Source organism: Grammomys surdaster, unplaced genomic scaffold (assembly GCF_004785775.1).
Source record: "Grammomys surdaster isolate TR1022 unplaced genomic scaffold, NIH_TR_1.0 137, whole genome shotgun sequence".
NCBI classification, from domain to species: Eukaryota; Metazoa; Chordata; class Mammalia; order Rodentia; family Muridae; genus Grammomys; species Grammomys surdaster.
This window is the reverse complement of record NW_021604595.1, coordinates 13,833,622-13,851,935: the sequence shown is the minus strand read 5'-3', so window position 1 is coordinate 13,851,935 and position 18,314 is coordinate 13,833,622. Positions and strand designations below refer to the sequence as shown.

General features: G+C 39.7%; 1 protein-coding gene across 6 annotated transcripts in view; it reads left to right on the top strand.

Annotated features, from left to right (window-relative positions):
• Fars2 (phenylalanyl-tRNA synthetase 2, mitochondrial) overlaps window positions 1-18,314 on the top strand; it is a 446,630-nt gene that overhangs the window by 17,916 nt on the left and 410,400 nt on the right. For 3 of the 6 annotated variants that reach the window (XM_028763282.1, XM_028763288.1, XM_028763281.1), the window contains exon 2: window positions 16,354-16,439. The exons of the other annotated variants lie outside the window; for them this stretch is intronic. The gene's annotated coding sequence lies outside the window, so the exon portion shown is untranslated. The remainder of the gene's footprint in view (window positions 1-16,353; window positions 16,440-18,314) is intronic. 6 annotated transcript variants of the gene reach the window in all.

Here is an 18,314-nt window from a genome sequence, read left to right as displayed (position 1 = left end):
CCTACATACATAAAAGAAACTTTACTAAAGCTCAAAACACACATTACACCTCACACAGTAATAGTGGGGAATTTCAACACCTCACTCTCAGCAATGGACAGATCATGGAAACAGAAACTAAACCGAGACACCTTGAAATTAACAGAAGTTATGAACCAAATGGACTCTACAGATATCTATAGAACATTTCATCCTAAAACAAAAGAATATACCTTTTTGTCAGCACCTCATGGTACCTTCTCCAAAATAGACCATATAATTGGTCACAAAACAGGCCTCTACAGATACAAAAATTGAAATAATCCCTTGCATCTTATCAGATCACCACGCACTAAGGCTGGTCTTTAGTAATGACAAAACCAATGGAAAACCCACATGCACATGGAAACTGAACAACTCTTTACTCAATGATGACTTGGTCAAGGAAGAAATAAAGAAAGAAATTAAAGACTTATTAGAATTTAATGAAAATAAGGACACATCATACCAAAACTTGTGGGACTCCATGAAGGCAGTGCTAGGAGGAAAACTCATAGCTCTAAGTACCTACAAAAAGAAACTGGAGAGAGCACTCACTAACAACTTGACAGCACAACTAAAAGCTCTAGAAGAAAAAGAAGCAAATACACCCAAGAGGAGTAGAAGGCAGGAAATAATCAAACTCAGGGCTGAAATCAACCAAATAGAAACAGAAAGAACAATACAAAATATCAACAAAACCAGGAGCTCGTTTAAAGTGGTTGGGTCCTATTAATTTACCTTACATCTTTAGTGCAATAGAGCTAAAAAAAAAAAAACCCAAACTAAACCAGCATATGACTGAAAGGCTGTCATGGCACATCTTTTGCATTCAGTTCTTCAGTCAGTAAGAGATATGGAATTCTTAAATACTTTCTGGCAGAGGGGGTTCTGTTTTCTTCCCCCTAAAAAAATGCAGCAAAGCGAGAAACACGTGGGTAGCTCAGCTCCCTGGAAGCAGAGAGGAGGGTGGCATCAGTGGCATCTTCCTGTCATGCTCTGGAGAACCTGTATACACAAGAAGACAAAGGCTGTAGTTGTCCTCTGTAGCTCTCCTTCCTACAGTCTGTTCAGGGGTTACAGGGATGATGCCTCCTGCAGGGACTTGTGGGTTCCAAAGGTGGCTTTGGTTGAAGTTGGTGTACTGTAGTGAATACCATCAGGGACCTGATGACCTCATGTCAGAAACATGGTGAGTGAAAAAGGCAGAGAGAAAGATGATAGAACCTTAGAATTCGTGTAAATGGACCTGGGAGTTGCTGGGTGTGTATATTTATGGTTTAGTGTCCCCATCTCCATAGATTAAAATGCATCTAAAATGCATTAAAAGAATTGAGGTTGAAAGGTCTAAGGATCTGTAATTGGTAAGCTGAAGACAGAAGATTTTTTTTTTTTTTAATTTAGTTTCCTCTGAGCTGGGTTTACTCTTTGAGGTTTTGCTTCCCTACCTAGATGCCTGCAGAGACCCCCTCAGACAGGCACTGAGGGGTTGCAGAGTTTAAAGTTTGTCATCAGAATGGTCTTCTAAAGGCTGAGGGCTGTTAACCCCCTATCCCCCGGCCATTCCCCATAATTGCTGTGCTGAGGGGCCTACCACATTGCAGCCTACTGGAAAGGATTGTTCACTCTGACCTGTTATTCTCAGCAGCTCAATATTGTTCAAGGCTGTGGGGTTGTTGGCCTTTGGTGAAAATAATGATAATGCCCTTAAATGTAGGTTCACTTGATGAAAATATCTCCGTTGCCCATGTTAACAGTGGCATGGGAAGACACAGCCAGTTAAAATTCACAGTAATGTAGAAGCTCATTCAAGTCTCTCTTTCCTCTTTTAAGAAGCAAGGAAATTAATAGCTCTTTTGTACATGCCCACTCAGAAGTTGATACGTCAAGAAATGAGATTACAAAAAACAGGTGATTTAAAGGAAGGACGGGGTGCCTTGGGTTATATATGGGCTGTGCTCCCTAACTTCCCTTTGAAACAGATGTGAATGTCACTTAAATACTTTGCTTGGTGTTTCACGTTAATGAGACAGCTACGAAATACACTAAATTTAGTGTCTAGAATATGCTTGGCCATTCCCACCCTGAGTATCATGGTACTCAGTTACCAGTATCTTGAAACTTGGTTTGTGTCTTATTTTTCTGAAGACTGATTTGTTTAATCTGGGCTTTCTTAGATAAGCTTCCCCTGTCATTTTTTTTTTTCCAATCTAAAAACATGGTTTCCCACTCCCACTTTTAAGGTTTCTCTTAGTCTCTTTCTTAAATTGCCAGCTTTCTCTGGTCTCTGTCTGCACTTAGTACAGTGCCCATCATAGAACAGGTACCCTACAAACATTTATTGAAGGAAGCAGGACAAGGGAGTATTTCAGAAAAAGACACTTAGGTGTTTTGAGTAGTTCTAGAGGAGTGTCTAGCAGACAGTCTGGTGGTGGTCACATTTCTTATTTCTTTAATAAGCCAGCCACAGCCACAAATGGCTCTGGAGTGCTTGCAGTATGACTGTGGAATAGAGGGACAGACTTTGTTTCATGTAAGTTTAATTAACTAGTCACAGATGGCTAGTGATTACTTAATAACATATCTTTAGGTTGAGATTCTGACAATTGAAAACACTGTCTCTGACTATTATGCCAGCAAACACTTGTAATTTCTAGAGCTAGAAAGATCCTATAAAGGTAGTACCATGTATATAATTCATTTTCCATACATGGTTGTTTGGCTGTATGATTTATTTGAAATTTGTAGAAAAAAATTATAGTCTTAAATAATTTAATTGGCATCTTACTGCATGTTCTATCTAGTCATTGGTTTTACTATTTTAATTGTATTATTTAATTTGACTGTAGCCATCCTGGGCTCATGTTTGAGAGACTGTCTTCTGAAACATGGCTGGATTTACTTTGCATTCAGGTACTCTGCACTTTGTGTGGATTATCATTAAGGTGTGGCTGACAGTAGCATGGATTGATCCTAGAGGATAACCAGTCTTCAAGTGTAGAGTAAGATTTAAAAAGAGAATTGTCACATTGAACTTGACTAACACATTAGTACTTTCCAGTAAGTGTAAGCTTTAATGAGGAATTAGCAGAAGAGACTTTAATTAGGTTTGCTGAGGTCAGGCACACTCAGATGATCTGATGTAGCCCTATAATAGGTTTGATGCATCTGATAGGTTGCTGTTGTGTTTATATTTCCTCATTCAGGTCTAAGGATAAGAGATAAAAAGAGCTTAGAGTTGTACCTTTTACTGCCTTAAAAATAAGCATTGTAGCCATGTTTCAGGATGGATGTTTTGTTGTAGTAAAGCATATAGCAGAAAGTTTCACCACTTTAGCCACTTTTATGTATACTGTACACTGACCTCTCATGCACTGACAGCATGGGCTAGCATCACCACTGTGCTTTCCTCAGAACTGTTTTTAAATCACCCGAGACGAAGTTCTGAGTCTCCTACACAATGATTCCAATTTCTCTCACTTCCTGCACTCAGTTATCATTCTACTTCCTGCCTGCAAGCTTGGTCATGCATGAAAAACTTGTGTCCATAGCCACTGTTAGGCTAGTATATGGCACTGACACCTGAGTGTCTTCAGGGATCATGTAGTTTAAAATGACTACAGCCCACTAATTGCCTAACACTGGGAAATGAGAGAGACTTCTTGTTAAGGACACAGAGCCATCCAATTTAGTCACTGCTACTGGCTATCACTAACCTTACATCTCCCCTTGAGTCTGATCATTTCTCTCATTTAAGAAAATAATAATTCTTGAAAATTACCTTTAAGTGACAGGTGCTAAGATTGAGTTTCTTGAGTATATACTCGATATTCAGACTTTTTTTTACCATTTTCCATCAAGAAGGACTGAAAGAGTCACACTTTTAAAATATGTTCTAGTTTATCAGTATAAAGACACTGGCCCAAGCTGGAGAGCAGTATGTATGAATCAGTGTTTTCAAGATGGGTTTGTAGCCATCTAATGAGCAATATAAACTTTTGGGATTTCAAAGAGTGTTCCTTTCCCCAGATGCCTTGCTCTGGAGGTTGCTGTGGATATATCCTTGAGTTCAGGAGACTCAAGGAAGAGCAGGAGGTACACTGGCCTGCATACATAGGGGAAAGAGGCAATGGGTAGCCTAAAAGGCAGCCTGTGTCCGAGGTATGCAGATATTCTGGCTGCAGCATTTGGGAGAGGGCATGAGGGGGAGGCTTCTGAGTAAGTGCTAGTCCTTGTGGTGATGAGGACTGCAGACTATGTTAGCAGTGCAGGTGGGGAGGACTCACGTCCATGAAATGAATGATACAGCCGCGAGGGAGGACAAGAGGAGAGGTTAGGTTGGTGCTAGGAGGAATTTAGGGTTTGTTGTGTTGAGCTAGATTGTGGGATACAGTTCCTGGGAGAAAATGGAACTTGAGCCTATGTGGAACACTTGACAGGCCTGGAAGTCCCTGGTCTTTGGAAGCCAAATAAAACTTCATTTTTGAAAGGCAGGTTAGGATTGGTGCCTGTGGTGACTGATCTAGAAGGAAGGCACAGAATATCTTTATGTTGTTTCAGTTCTAGTGAGAGAGAGAAAGCAAGGGCAGAAGTGATTAGAAGATTGTAAGGGTAGAGGCCCCAAAAGCTGTTCTGTGCACGGGATGCAGAGAGCACCACCAGGTCAGGAGCCTCAGGCTGTAATGCGTTTGAGAAGATGTGAAGGTATAATGTGTGTGTTGTAACGTGAGCTTCCCTCCTGTCTGTGCTGTAGTTCTCACTAATTGTTATGCATTTTCTGATTATTTCCTGCCATCTACTCCTCTTGGGTGTATTAGCTTCTTTTTGTTCTAGGGCTTTCAGGTGCGTTGTCAAGCTGCTAGTGTATGCTCCCTCCAGTTTCTTTTTGTAGGCACTTAGAGCTATGAATTTTCCTCTTAGCACTGCTTTCATTGTATGCCATAGGTTTTGGTATGATATGTCATCATTTTCATTAAATTCTAAAAAGTTTAATTTCTTTCTTTATTTCTTCCCTGACCAGATTATCAATGAGTAGGGTGTTGTTCAGTTTGCATGTGAATGTGGGCTTTCCATTGTCTTTGTCATTATTGAAGACCAGCCTTAGACCATGGTGATATGAAGGATGCAGGGGATTATTTCAATTTTTTTGTATCTGTTGAGGCCTGTCTTGTGCCCAATTATATGGTCTATTTTGGAGAAGGTATCATGAGGTGCTGAGAAAAAGGTATATTCTTTTGCTTTAGGGTGAAATGTTCTATAGATATCTGTTAAGTCCATTTGGTTCATAACTTCTGTTAGTTTCACTGTATTTCTGTTTAGTTTCTGTTTCCATGATCTATCCATTGCTGAGAGTGGGGTGTTGAAATCTCCCACTATTATTGTGTGAGGTGCAATGTGTGCTTTGAGCCTTAGTAAGGTTTCTTTTATAAAAGTGGGTGCTCTTGCATTTGGCGCATAGATATTCAGAATTGAGAGTTCATGTTGGTTGACTTTTCCTTTGACAAGTATGAAATGTCCTTCCTTATCCTTTTTGATAGCTTTAAGTTGAAAGTCGATTTTATTTGATATTAGAATGGCTACTCCAGCTTGTTTCTTAGGGCCATTTGCTTGAAAAATTGTTTTCCAACCTTTTACTCTAAGGTAGTGTCTGTCTTTGTCACTGAGGTGGGTTTCCTGTAAGCAGCAAAAAGCTGGGTCCGGTTTGTGTATCCAGTCTGCTAGCCTATGCCTTTTTATTGGGGAATTGAGTCCATTGATGTTAAGAGATATTAAGGAGAGGGTGTTGTTGCTTCCTGTCATTTTTGCTAATAGTAGAGGCATTGTTTGTGTGGTTATCTTCTTTTGGATTTGTTGGAAGGGGATTATTTTCTTGCTCTTTCTAGGGTATGATTGCCCTCCTTGTTTTGGAGCTTTCCTGCTATTATCCTTTGTAGTGCTGGATTTGTGGAAAGATACTGTGTAAATTTGGTTTTGTCTTGGAATGTGGAATATCTTGGTTTCTCCATCTATGGTAATTGAGAGTTTTGCTGGGTATAGTAGCCTGGGCTGGCATTTATGTTCTCTTAGGGTCTGTATGACATTTGTCCAGGATCTTCTGGCTTTTATAGTATCTGGTGAGAAGTCAGGTGTAACTCTGATAGGTTTGCCTTTATATGTTACTTGGCCTTTTTCCCTTACTGCTTTTAAAATTCTTTCTTTGTTTTGTGCATTTTGTGTTTTGATTATTATGTGATGGGAGGTATTTCTTTTTTGATCTAGTCTGTTTGGCATTCTGTAGGCTTCTTGTATGATTATGAGTATCTCATTCCTTAGATAAGGGAAGTTTTCTTCTATAATTTTGTTGAAGATATTTATTGGCCTTTTAAGTTGGGAATCTTCACTCTCATCTATACCTATTATCCTTAGGTTTGGTCTTCTCATTGTGTCCTGGATTTCCTGGATGTTTTGTGTTAAAACCTTTTTGCATTTTGCGTTTTCTTTGACAGTTGTGTCAATATTTTCTATGGTATCTTCTGCACCTGAGATTCTTTCTTCTATCTCTTCTATTCTGTTGGTGATGCTTGTGTCTATGACTCCTGATTTCTTTCTTAGGTTTTCTATCTCCAGGGTAGTCTCCCTTTGTGATTTCTTTATTGTTTCTACTACCATTTTTATGTCCTGAATAGTTTTGTTCAATTCCTTCACCTGTTTGTGTTTTCTTGTAATTCTTTAAGGGATTTTTGTGTTTCTTTAAGGGCTTCTACCTGTTTACCTCAAGTTCTTTGATAGTGTTATTTATGTCCTTCTCAAAGTCCTCTGTCATCATCATTAGAAGTGATTTTAGATCTGGTTCTTGCTTTCTTGGTGATTTGGGGGAGTTCAGGACTTTCTAACGTGGGAGAACTAGGTTCTGATGATGGCAAGTACCTTGGGTTGCTGATGTTTATGTTTTTGGGCTTGTCTTTCGCCATCTGGATCACCTTTGTGCTATCTGTGCTGTCTCTGACTGGAGCCTGTCTTTCCTATTATCTAGGTTGTGTCAGATCTGTTTGTGATGGGTTTTGCTGCTGGGGTTAGAGCTGAGGCCCAAAATCTGCTCAGTGCTCGGGTGGAGACCAGAAGGGGCTTGTGCTCCGGGTCAGGAGTGAATTCCTGGGTCCCAGTGGGTCCCAGTTACTCCCTGTTTGGGGCACGTGTTGCAGCCTCCTTGCCTAGGAAACTACTCAGGTTAGAGCTCCTGGGAGCCCTGCTTCCTCTGGGTTCTGTGAGAGTGGATGCAGAGCTGTCTCACGGGATCTGCTGAGCGCTTGGACCCAGACTGGAAGGAACCCGTGCTCCGGGCCAGGAGTGAATTCCTCGGTCCCAGTGGGTCCGGGTTGCTCCCTGTTTGGGGCAAGTGTTGCCGCCTCCTTGCCTAAGATACTGCTCTACTGCTTGGGTTAGAGCTCTTGGGAGCCCCGCTTCCTCTGGGTTCTGAGAGATTGGGTGCAAGAGCTGACTCCCGGGATCTGCTGAGCACTCAGGCCTATGCATTTTTTTATGCATGCACAGAAACCCTGTTTGCATTACTTCCACAAGGTCAGCTATGCTGCATGTACATAAAACCCTGCTCATGTTTTAAACCATTTCTTGGTTGGAGCTGTTACCAAGAGGAGTGGCCCTATTCTTAACCTTACTTTTCTTAGTCCCTAGACACTCAAATAAATACTTTTTTTTCTTTTTTTCATTTAGTGACTGTCCCTGTTCATATGTTATTTCCTCATCTTAATAGGTCTATTTCCAGATTCAAATTGCTACATATGGGATTGCTGATTAAAGCATATATGCATTAAAAATGAGATGGATTTTCCCAAATTGTTTCCCATTAAATTTTTATCAGCAGTTTCTTTTTCTTATACTACTGGATCTTTTCCAATTCTTGATTATTTAAAATGACCTCAGCATTTGAATATTCACTTCTCTGGAGTGGAATAGGTATTTTCATAACTTTCAGAGGTTTTTGCAATTCTGTTTTGGAAATGTTCTTGCTCTGAGTGATTCCTGTTTTTCCATTCAGAAGCTGGACTGTGGAGTGCTTACTACTGTGCTTTCTCGAGGAGTTTTGGTTGATGCATTGGAATAAAATTAAGGCAATAGTAATCCTTGTACTTTAGTGTAGTTTTAATCACAAGGGCTTCAGCATTTATCAGATGCCTTTGGAGAGTCTGGTGGTGGGGTGGGGCATGTGATTGGAAGAATGAATTTCCAATAACACTTATCCCACATTCTATGTGTAACTGTGATATCCCACACTCCCCTGCAATACTATTTTTCCATTAACAATGAACAGGATTCTGTTTGTCAATATTTTATTTGTGATTTTTGCATAGATTTTAACAATAGCACTTAGGAATGTTTGAGGATTATATCAGATTCCTCATTGCAACAGCTTTCCCAAGTTCATTGATAGCTTCCCAGTGGTCAGCACCTTCCCTCATGCACAGTCCTTTATCCTCAGACTCAGCTGTGGCAATTTACATCCCCTAACACTTGCCCACTCACTCCCTGTGCCTCTCCATCTCCTAACCTCTCCCCTACTATGTCACATGTCCTTCCAGTTGTCCCCTTTTCCTCTTAAATGCTTCCTTTTTTTCCCCTTCTTTCTAATTTTATAGCCAACATCCACACCCTCACCCCACTTACCACACATACATATAAAGTGTATAAAGTGGACTTTGTTTATGAGAGAACATACAAGTTTTGTCTTTCTAAGTCTGACTTATCTCAATGTAATACTTTCTAGATCCATCCATTTTCCTACAAATTTAATGATTTAATTTTGCGTTATAGCGGAATACAATTTCCTTGTGAATATACATTTTCATCATCTATCTTTTGATGATTCCATGTTGTTGTGAATAATGCATAAATAAACATGGATGTGCAGTTATCTCCATGATAGGATCTAGAGTCTCTTGTGTTTGAACTGAGTATAGCTGGGTAATGTGGTCGGTCTGTTTTTAAACTTCTTATTTCTATAATGTCTGTTCTATTTTACAGTCCCATCAACCACGAATAAAGATTCGCTTTTACTTAGATTCTTACTAGCATTTGTTGTTGTCTCTTCTTTTTATGATAGCCATTCATAAGGTGAAATCTCAAATGGGGTTTAATTTGCATTTTTCTGATGGCTAAGGATGCTGAGCTTTTAAAAATACTTACTAGACATTTGTATTGCTTCTCTTAAGAACTGACAGTTCATTTTCCTAGCCTTTTTGTTGATGAGTAATATTTTTGTGTTTAATTTTTGTAGTTCTTTATATATTATAGATATTAATCTCTTGTCAGAATTATAGCTGGGAAAAATTTTCTCCCACAGTATAGCTTATATGTCTGTTGATAGTTTTGTTTGCTATACAGAAACTTTTTATTTCATATAATTTGAATACATATAACTAATTGGCAATTAAAAATTAATTGACTTTGGATATAGTTTAGTGATAGAACACTTGCCTATGATGTTCAAAGACCCTATGTTCAATCCCTGGGAAAATACATGGACACACACACAGAGACATGTAGACACGCATAGAGACACCCATACAAACACACACGCACACACACACGAACACGCACATGCACGCGCACGCACACACACAAACATAGTAATGCTTACTTGTAAGAGTTTAGGATTTGAAAACAAGACAGTCCAGGAACAACAGTGTGCTTTCTCAGTAGTACGCAGTTCAGTTCTGTTTTTCTACATGAATTACAGAGCTCTAGGGTGACGGTACTGTTTAGATAACATGTGATTAGATGATGTTGGTATGCCATGGTTTAGGTGATATATGATTGCTTGATGCTGGTGATGTTAGCCTTAGTAGCTAATATCCCTTCGTCTTAGCTTGTTTGGTGCCAATTTAAATAGTCGCAGAAAGAAGGCTATGATAGTAATTCATGGAATACTTACTGGAATGTCTCACTGGAAGCAAATGACATATAGGGCCATATATAGGAATGCACCTTCTTCTTACTTTGAAACATTGTAGAAGTAGGTTATATATGTATATATGTATATGTATGTACATATACATACATATATATGTATATACATATATATATATAAAATATAGTGAGATTATGTGTTGATCATTAGGCATAAGATTCTTAGTCTTTATTTCTTTTTACTTTTTAAATTTTACTCTTGCTAACATTTTAAAATATAAGGAACATGACGTATTTATTTATCATTAGTGTATGTTGCTGTATGTGACTGTGTGGGTGCTGGTGCACTTATATACATGAAAATTGGAGGACAGCATTCAAGAATTGGCTGTTTTCTTTTACCATAGAAACTGGGGGTGAAACTCGGGTCTTCAGGCTTGCAAGGCAAGTGCTTTTACCCATTGAGCCACCTCCCCAGCATGGAGTATTGTTTTCTCTGTATAGGAGAGTGCTAGCTGAACCCCTATCAGTGTATGTATCATGAAGGTTTTAAAAGTAAAGTTATTCCTTTAGCTTTTTGTCAGCCCCATTCTAAGATCCACTGCTACCTGGAGCCCTTTTTTCATGGCAAGCACCACAGGGTTGGCAGGAGGCTGGGTAATTTCAGATCCTTAGAATATTCAGTGTCAGAGAGAGAAAGAAGAGTGTTTTGCTCACCTTTTACTAATGATAGTACACTGAAGTTTAAAGCCTACTTTATGAAAAATAATTGTCTGTTTTCTTTGTTAATATTGAGTAATATTAATGAGTTAGAGATTTATCTACTTTTTTTTTTTTATTCTTTTTAAAATTTATTTATTTTATGTAAATACACTGTAGCTGTCTTCAGACACACCAGAAGAGGGCATCAGATCTCATTACAGATGGTTGTGAGCCACCATGTGGTTGCTGGGATTTGAACTCATGACCTTTGGAAGACCAGTCAAGTGCTCTTAACTGCTGAGCCATCTCACCAGCCCGAGATTTATCTACTTTTGTTGCCTTTAGAATTAAATATTCAATATATTCGAAAAATAATGTTTCTTTACAAAAAATCATTGATTTATTACAGTAATATATGTTAGTTAGAGATAAAAGACTAGGAAGACACATTTGCTTCCTCCAAAGAGTGGATATTTTAGTGAGAGAGACTAATGTCAGCAACTTCAACAGAATCTGTAGACAACATGACGATGTGAGTTCTGAGAGCAGGACCTCCCGCCCTTACAGACAGGCAAAGGGGAGCTTTGTCAGAGGGTGATAGTATGAGCAGGAGTTAGCTAGGAGGCATCTATGGGCTTCTCTTGGCTTTGGATACTATTGACATGGATTTGTGTTTCTGGATGGTTGGTGTTTGGGGAAGGATAGTTGATAGCAAGACATAAGGTTTGTCAGATGTTCAGGGAACAAATTATGAATCTAAAATTCTTTATACTTTTCTAGAGAGACTTAACTAGGAAAACGGCCTTATGAAACAGATAATGTTGGCAGCAGCCAGCATTGCTGGTCAGGGATACATGTGTTGATGGGCAGCAGTGACCTGTATCTGTGGGATGGTCTGATAATCTAGGTAAGAATAGATGGGCTGAGCTGGCAGCAATGGCAGAAAATGGAGAGATGGAAGACTGGTGATGCCTTTCAGGTTTCAGAGTGGAGTGCCTTACCTCACCTTATCCCAGTTGGTAAATTAACAAAGTTGAGGACAGAGTTTGGGTTTGCCCAGTAGAAGATCTCCAAGGTGTGCCCACATGTAGAAGCCCCACACATGGATACACATGGGCTGAAGCATCACGGCATGCTGTAATGAATTGAAATCCTTGAGGAACCTTGAGATATTATTGACATTTGAAGAGCATGTTGCTTGAAGATAGATTAGATCAAAATACCAAAAAAGAAAGAAAGAAAGAAAGAAAGAAAGAAGAAAAGAAGAAAAAAAAAGGGTGTGTAAAGATAGCCATTGATGGAACTCTCAGAGGGTGATTGAAGGACAAGAGTCTTGGAAGAAGACTGAGTTGAAATACTTAGAGAGGTGGGGGAAGGCAGAAGAAGATCCTTAAATACCCAGAGTAGGTCCAGTTTTGAAGAAGGTGCAACTAAAAAACACAGTTGTGGCTACTGTTTGGAACACATAGGGTAACAGTGGTGGAAATCGCTCCCAGGACAGTGGAGTGGAGGCAAGTGCTCTCTCGGCTGACAGAGAGCTGGATGAGAAATTAGAGATGAATGTTTAAGCTGTCAGTTTCTGAGACTGCATTGCCTGATGTGGTCATGTAACTGCAGGTGGGAGTTCTGCAGGCTTTGGCAACAGCGACAGTTTCTGAATTTGCAGCAACCAAAAATTAACTCAAAATTCAACCTGTATTGAACCCCTAGTATTTCTAGCTACACTCACCTGTGCTGTTTCATGAGACCTTACTGCTGTCTTGGTTCTGAGCACATTACACAGGCACATTGCCATGCCATGTGCACACTACACACTGAGGACTTTAAAAGCTTCCTGAAAAGCCTGGCTTCTGATTCAGGACTATTTGAGGTTACACAGTGCAGTGGTGGTGGTTGTTGCTCATTTTACTGTGCATACAAGTTTTTCTTCCCTCATAGAAATCAAATACTTTCATTATGGAAACAAAGAATATTTTCTACCTTCATTCTTCAGCATGATTGAATTGGATTATCTTTGATTTGTATTGTCTTAGGATGTATGATTTTAAAAATTGTTTGATTTGCTGACTTGTTTGATGGACTGTAAAAAATTACTCCATAAATTTTGGCTTGTTATTAGGACATAGTTTCAGCAGTTTCTGAAGTGACCCTAAACATACTTATGCCACTGTTTACTGTATATTTGTGTGAAGTGGCTGACACACTTGGTGTTGATACTTATAAAATCAACTTACCAATCAACTCTAAAAACATTGAAAATAATTTCATCTATGTCACAGAGGGTTAAACTTTCAATCAAGATTGAATTCTTTATGTAAAAATAAACGAATTTACTTCATATAGTAAATAGTCAAATTATGTACATACTAAGAAATATTCTAAAATATTCAACTGACATAGGGTGACGCAGGAAGAATGAGCACCCGTTAGTGCATGCATGGAGGGTGTGATGAGTGCGGGACAGGTCCTGACTCCTTATCTTTACATGAAGAGGAGAAATGATATAAACCCCCAATAGGCTGTTTTTTAAAAATTATTTTAAATTTTAATTTATAAATTTCAATGCATAGAAACATAAATTGTTTCAAAGTCTTTAAACCCCAATGGAGGAAAAGTTATTACTTAGTGGTAATGTAGATAGTTACTTTTATTAAAGAGTCTTGGTAAAAGCCAATTTCAAAACTCTATGTACCACTTTTTCATCTATCAAAGAGCGTGCTCAAATTGTATTCTTGTCATGGGCATTTTGGAGCTTGAGGACAACAGAAGTGTTGCAGCATGAATTTTCAGTGCTGATTTTGACCATAGTGAAGTGACTGTGAAGGCTGAAGGTCAAGCATTTGATTGATTGGGTGATTAAAATTCCTTTTAAAACAAATTAGATGTGCTAGATTTGCTACAGGTTAGAAGTACTACATGGAAATGAATCTCATTAGCAATGAAAACTTCTTGGATCCTCAAAAAGGAAGTTTTATGTTCTATACACACACACACACACACACCCATGAATGACTTAAGATACAGTTCAAGTATATTCAACACGTCGTTTTTCATTATGTTTATAAACATATGCAACCAGTAGATGACTGTGTTTTTATGTTTAATTTAGAGATTTATACTGACTCTAGTAGTTGAGGTTAGCCATTCACCGTATTTGCCTTTATATTTTCAGGTTATTAGATTTGTGATCAGGCCTTGGATTCGTGATCTTTGGCTTAGGAGAAAGTGGTGTGGAAGGAAGGAAGTCTGCAGGCAGGAGAGGTATAGCTCCCACTGGGCGGAGGGAATGAGGAGGGCATTTGGGGTGATGGTCTGAAGTGGAAATTTCTGGACTCTTTGGAGCCTCAGTTATGTGATACTTTGCTGAAGCAGACACAGGTGAGAGGATGTTTTGCTGAAGCAGACATGTGATAGGACTTGAGAAGATTAGAAAAAAATAGAAGTATAACCCTAAGACAATGTGATGAAGCTCTTGCATTGGTTCACATTGATCTGCTTTGCTGATCTTTACTTGTGATGACTCTGAGGAGAATAAATCACCAAAGAACTCCTGGTATTCTGGTGGCTTCTTGCTGGTTTCATGGATTTGTGTAGATCAGTCTGGACTGCTGCTGCTGATTCGTGTTTGGTGTTTTGATAGTGGACCGGACTGCTGACAATATTGGAGTAGCACCAAAGAACAATTTCTAAACAGGGCCACAACCCGTTTCCTATTAACCTTTCTTTTCTTGACCTCTGGTAGGTGGCTAGAAGGGAGGTAGAAGCATTAAAGACCCCTTGTTAAAGTAGGTTTTGAAAAATCCAAGTGTACAGTGGTCTGAGGAAGTAATGTGTGAAGAGCACATACATCTTAGGACCTATTTCAGGACGTATTTGAGCTATATGTACTTGCATGTATGTTATATCCACACAAGGACCTTGGTAAAGAAAATATTAAAATTGTTTTAGTTTATGTGGAATAAGTAAGAGGAGGTGAGAAGATGTCAAAAAGATCCTTAAGAAGGAAAGACTGTTGGAGATGACGATAACTGCCATTAGAGTGGGAATTACTTCAACAGAGCTGCTTTTCAGGTTTTTAAAACTTACCTTGTTTTAGAATTTAGATATGTAGGCATGCAGGATAAACAGGCAGTATGTTCCTGGTTACCTGGAGGCTGGGTGGGGTGAGCTCTGTTTTCATTTTTACTAAAGTATTTCTTTTTTCTTTTTTCTCTCTCCTTGTATGCCCCCCTTTCCTATTGTCCCCATCTCCACCCACCCCTAATCCACCCTCAGGGTTTATTCTATTTCTCCTTCCCAGGGAGGCTCATGTGTCTCCCATTAAGTACTTTTAAAAGCATCAATAGATGTAGCATAGTCTCTCGCTTGTTGTCAAGTAGGATATTTATAAGAGCAGGGAACTTTCCTTTTCCCTTCATCCTGTTAGAACTGTACGATAGTCTTAGCCTATTAGCCTGTTTCTGAGATGATTAGCAGTCTAGCAAGTGAAGTATGCCGATCAGTGTGTTATCTGTAGTCATCTTAGCTTTATAGTCTGGAGATATGGGGCTTCTTTGATTGTACTGTATTGCAGTGGATACTTAGATGGAAGGGTATTTCCTGACAGATAAGGCCAGTGCTCGAAGGCTTACAGCTCATAGGTGGAGGGTCATGGTCTATGAATAGCCGCCTCTCAGTAAGGACTGCAGGGAGGCAGGTGAGTAAGACGAGAGCTGGTCATGAGAGTTTCTACTGTGTGCTAGCCCATATGTGTGGAGAGTGGATGAAATCCTAAGGAAATGTGTATTGTTATGTGAGCACAGTCATGTCAAGCCCCCTAATGCCTCAGTCCTATGGGAATGGTAAGACTTTTCCTAGGTCAGGCACAGGGGAATGGCAAGACCTTCCAGAGGTCTGAGTATGGATGTTGACACATCCCTGTGCAGATAGTACCAACTACAGCTTCATCCTCCCAGGTGACTGCCACCCGAGACTGCTCCCTTATAGAGACTGAAGCTAGCTAACCTGCCTTTGTTCAGCGGTAGTGACTGTGTTGACTCTTCTGGCTGCTGGTGCCTCTCCATTACAGCGTATGGCCTGCATGGTCCCGGCTTTTCTTACTTGTCATTCTTCATTCCTCATCACCCCAGTCAGGCCATTCTGAAAGTCATGCAGGTCATGCACACGTATGTTAATCCTGACATATGACTCTGTTTTTAACATGAAATATTTCTGTCATGGCAAAGTGCACAAGACATAAACCTTGCCATTTCCAGCATATAGTATGTTAGTACTACATACATCCCATTTCTGTGCCTCTGTCACACCGTCCATCTCAGTCAGTCTAAACTGAACCTTTACATCCATTAAATGTCACCTCTTCACTCCTTCCCCACCTAACTGGAGACAGCTGCCGCTGTTCTGCTTTCTATCTCTGCGTATAGCTAATGTGGGATTATGCAGCATTTGTCTTTTCACAAGTGGTTCATTTCACTTGGCACAATATTTTAAGGTCATCTGTGTTGTATGTAGCACATAAGGGCACTTTCCCTTTCTAGGTTACAACACATCTTATTTATTTATGCATCTTCTGATGCACTTTTGTATTGTTTTCATTTTTTGCTTTTGGGGATGACATGACCATAACAGTGTGCTCCTGGTATCTCATTGTGTCCCTGCTTTTAGTCCTTGTTGTCATACATTGCAGCGTGTAACTGTTGAACCATAAGATAATTTTGTCTTTATTTTCAGGCTCTTCTGTACTGTTTTGTGAGAAGGCTGCCTGATTTCACATTCTCACAAGCAAGTGCACAGGGCTTCCAGTCTCCACCTAGGAGGTAGGTATGATTGCCTTTAGTGTTAGAATGCAGGAAGGAAGAAGTAGAGAGAAGCTTAGTGAGTGTCACACAGATAGAATCAGTTCATATATGTGGATTGGAATTTACACTCAGCCATCAGACTCCAAATGATGTCACATGACACACAGGTTTGAGAAGGCACAGAGACTAAGCAGCAGCACTGGATTCAAAGTCTGCCAGAGAGTTGGTGCTGGGAAGCTACTGTTAGCCTTCCCCCTTTTATGTGAAAATGATATTTAAAATAGGGTAATCTTTAAATGCCATTATATGCCTTTTCCCTGACTTTCTGAATTTATATTTTAAAATGTTTCTTTTATTTAAAATATTGTCTTAAAAATGTCAGCACTGTTTGGTTTTCCTTTTGACTTTCTTGAGTAAATTTTTTCTTTAAACCTTTTGAATAAATATGCATTGGTTCTAGTGAATTTTAAAATATAGCTCTATTCGATCCCTCTCTGTCAGAAGCTTGCTTTGAAATAAAACCAAGCAAAGTATCTAAAGCCGGTTTAAGCTGGGGAAGCCTGGAGGGGAGCAGTGGTAAACACTGTGGGCTTCTTTTTATACAGATAAAGTAAACTTACAGCTTTTATCCACAGAGGAAAAGTAGGAACACATTCATTCTCCTACATATATTTTGCTAAGAAACTTGGTTCTCTCTGAAAGAGACACATGAGGCTATGTGGCTTTTAGAGATAGAGCTATGACCTGGGGTGCCTTCATGTCACAGGGTCTCCAGCACCTTACATTGCTACTAGCCAGGATACACGAGTGTCTTCTGGAGCTGGCCTCCTCATAGCTGCCTTGTAAGCAGGGATCCAGAGTGTGGTCTGTCCTCAGCTTCTCTTGCAGAAGGAGAGAAAGACATACTAGCCCAGCCTTTGGCTCACATGCTGCTGAGCTACTGCTCAGAGGCAGAGTGCCTCTTGTCATGCAGGAGGCTGTATGCAGTCCCAGCAATAAACAGAAACAGAGAGATGCTCAGGCCCATCTGGTGAAGGTGTGGGGACTTGGCTATTTTCTCCCTAACCCTTTTCTAATATGCTTGCTATTCTTTAAGTCTTAAAAGTTTTACTATGATGAATCACAAAAATGTCTTTTCTCATGCTATCCTCATTAGCTAAGATTTCTGGGGTATATTCCTTATATATAAAGGGAATCTCTATTATTAATACTTGATTTGTGGCAGAAAATTACTCTTCTGTTTTGCTTTAGTGCTGGTTGCTATGGCAGAGAGATTTAGATTACTCTATAGAGCTATGCACGTCAAAATACAGAGGAAGGACAGAGATTTGCCTCTCTAGATTTCAGTGCAAGCTGTAGATCACCTTCTGTGTTTGGTGATGTATTAATCAGGGTTCTCTAGAGGATCAGAACATATGGAATGAATTGGTAAATATATACAAAGAAGATTTGTTAGAATGGCCTATAGGCTGTGTTCTAGCTAGTCCATCAGTGGTTGTCTACCAATGGAAGGTCCAAGAATCCCGTGGTAGTGCAGTCCATGAGACTGGAAGTTTCAACTAGTCTTCAGAATACTCAGGAATTCTGAAGAAGTTGACTTTAATGCCAGTGAAGGAATTGATATGCTACTGAGAGCTAGAGCAAACAGGTGAAGAGAGAGCAAACAAGCGTCCTTTTTCCATGTCCTTTATATAGACTGCCGTAGCAACCTCGGTTCAAATCTGAGTCACAGCATCAATGATGTATTTATAAAAGTATAAAGAGAATATGTTCTGTGGGTGTGTATGGTGAGGTATGGGGGAAGGGGATGTCTCAGCGGGCCCATGCTAAGACATCCCTTCCCCCCGAGGGACCAGCCACAGGATGGTATAGTATAGAATAGAGTTTATTCAG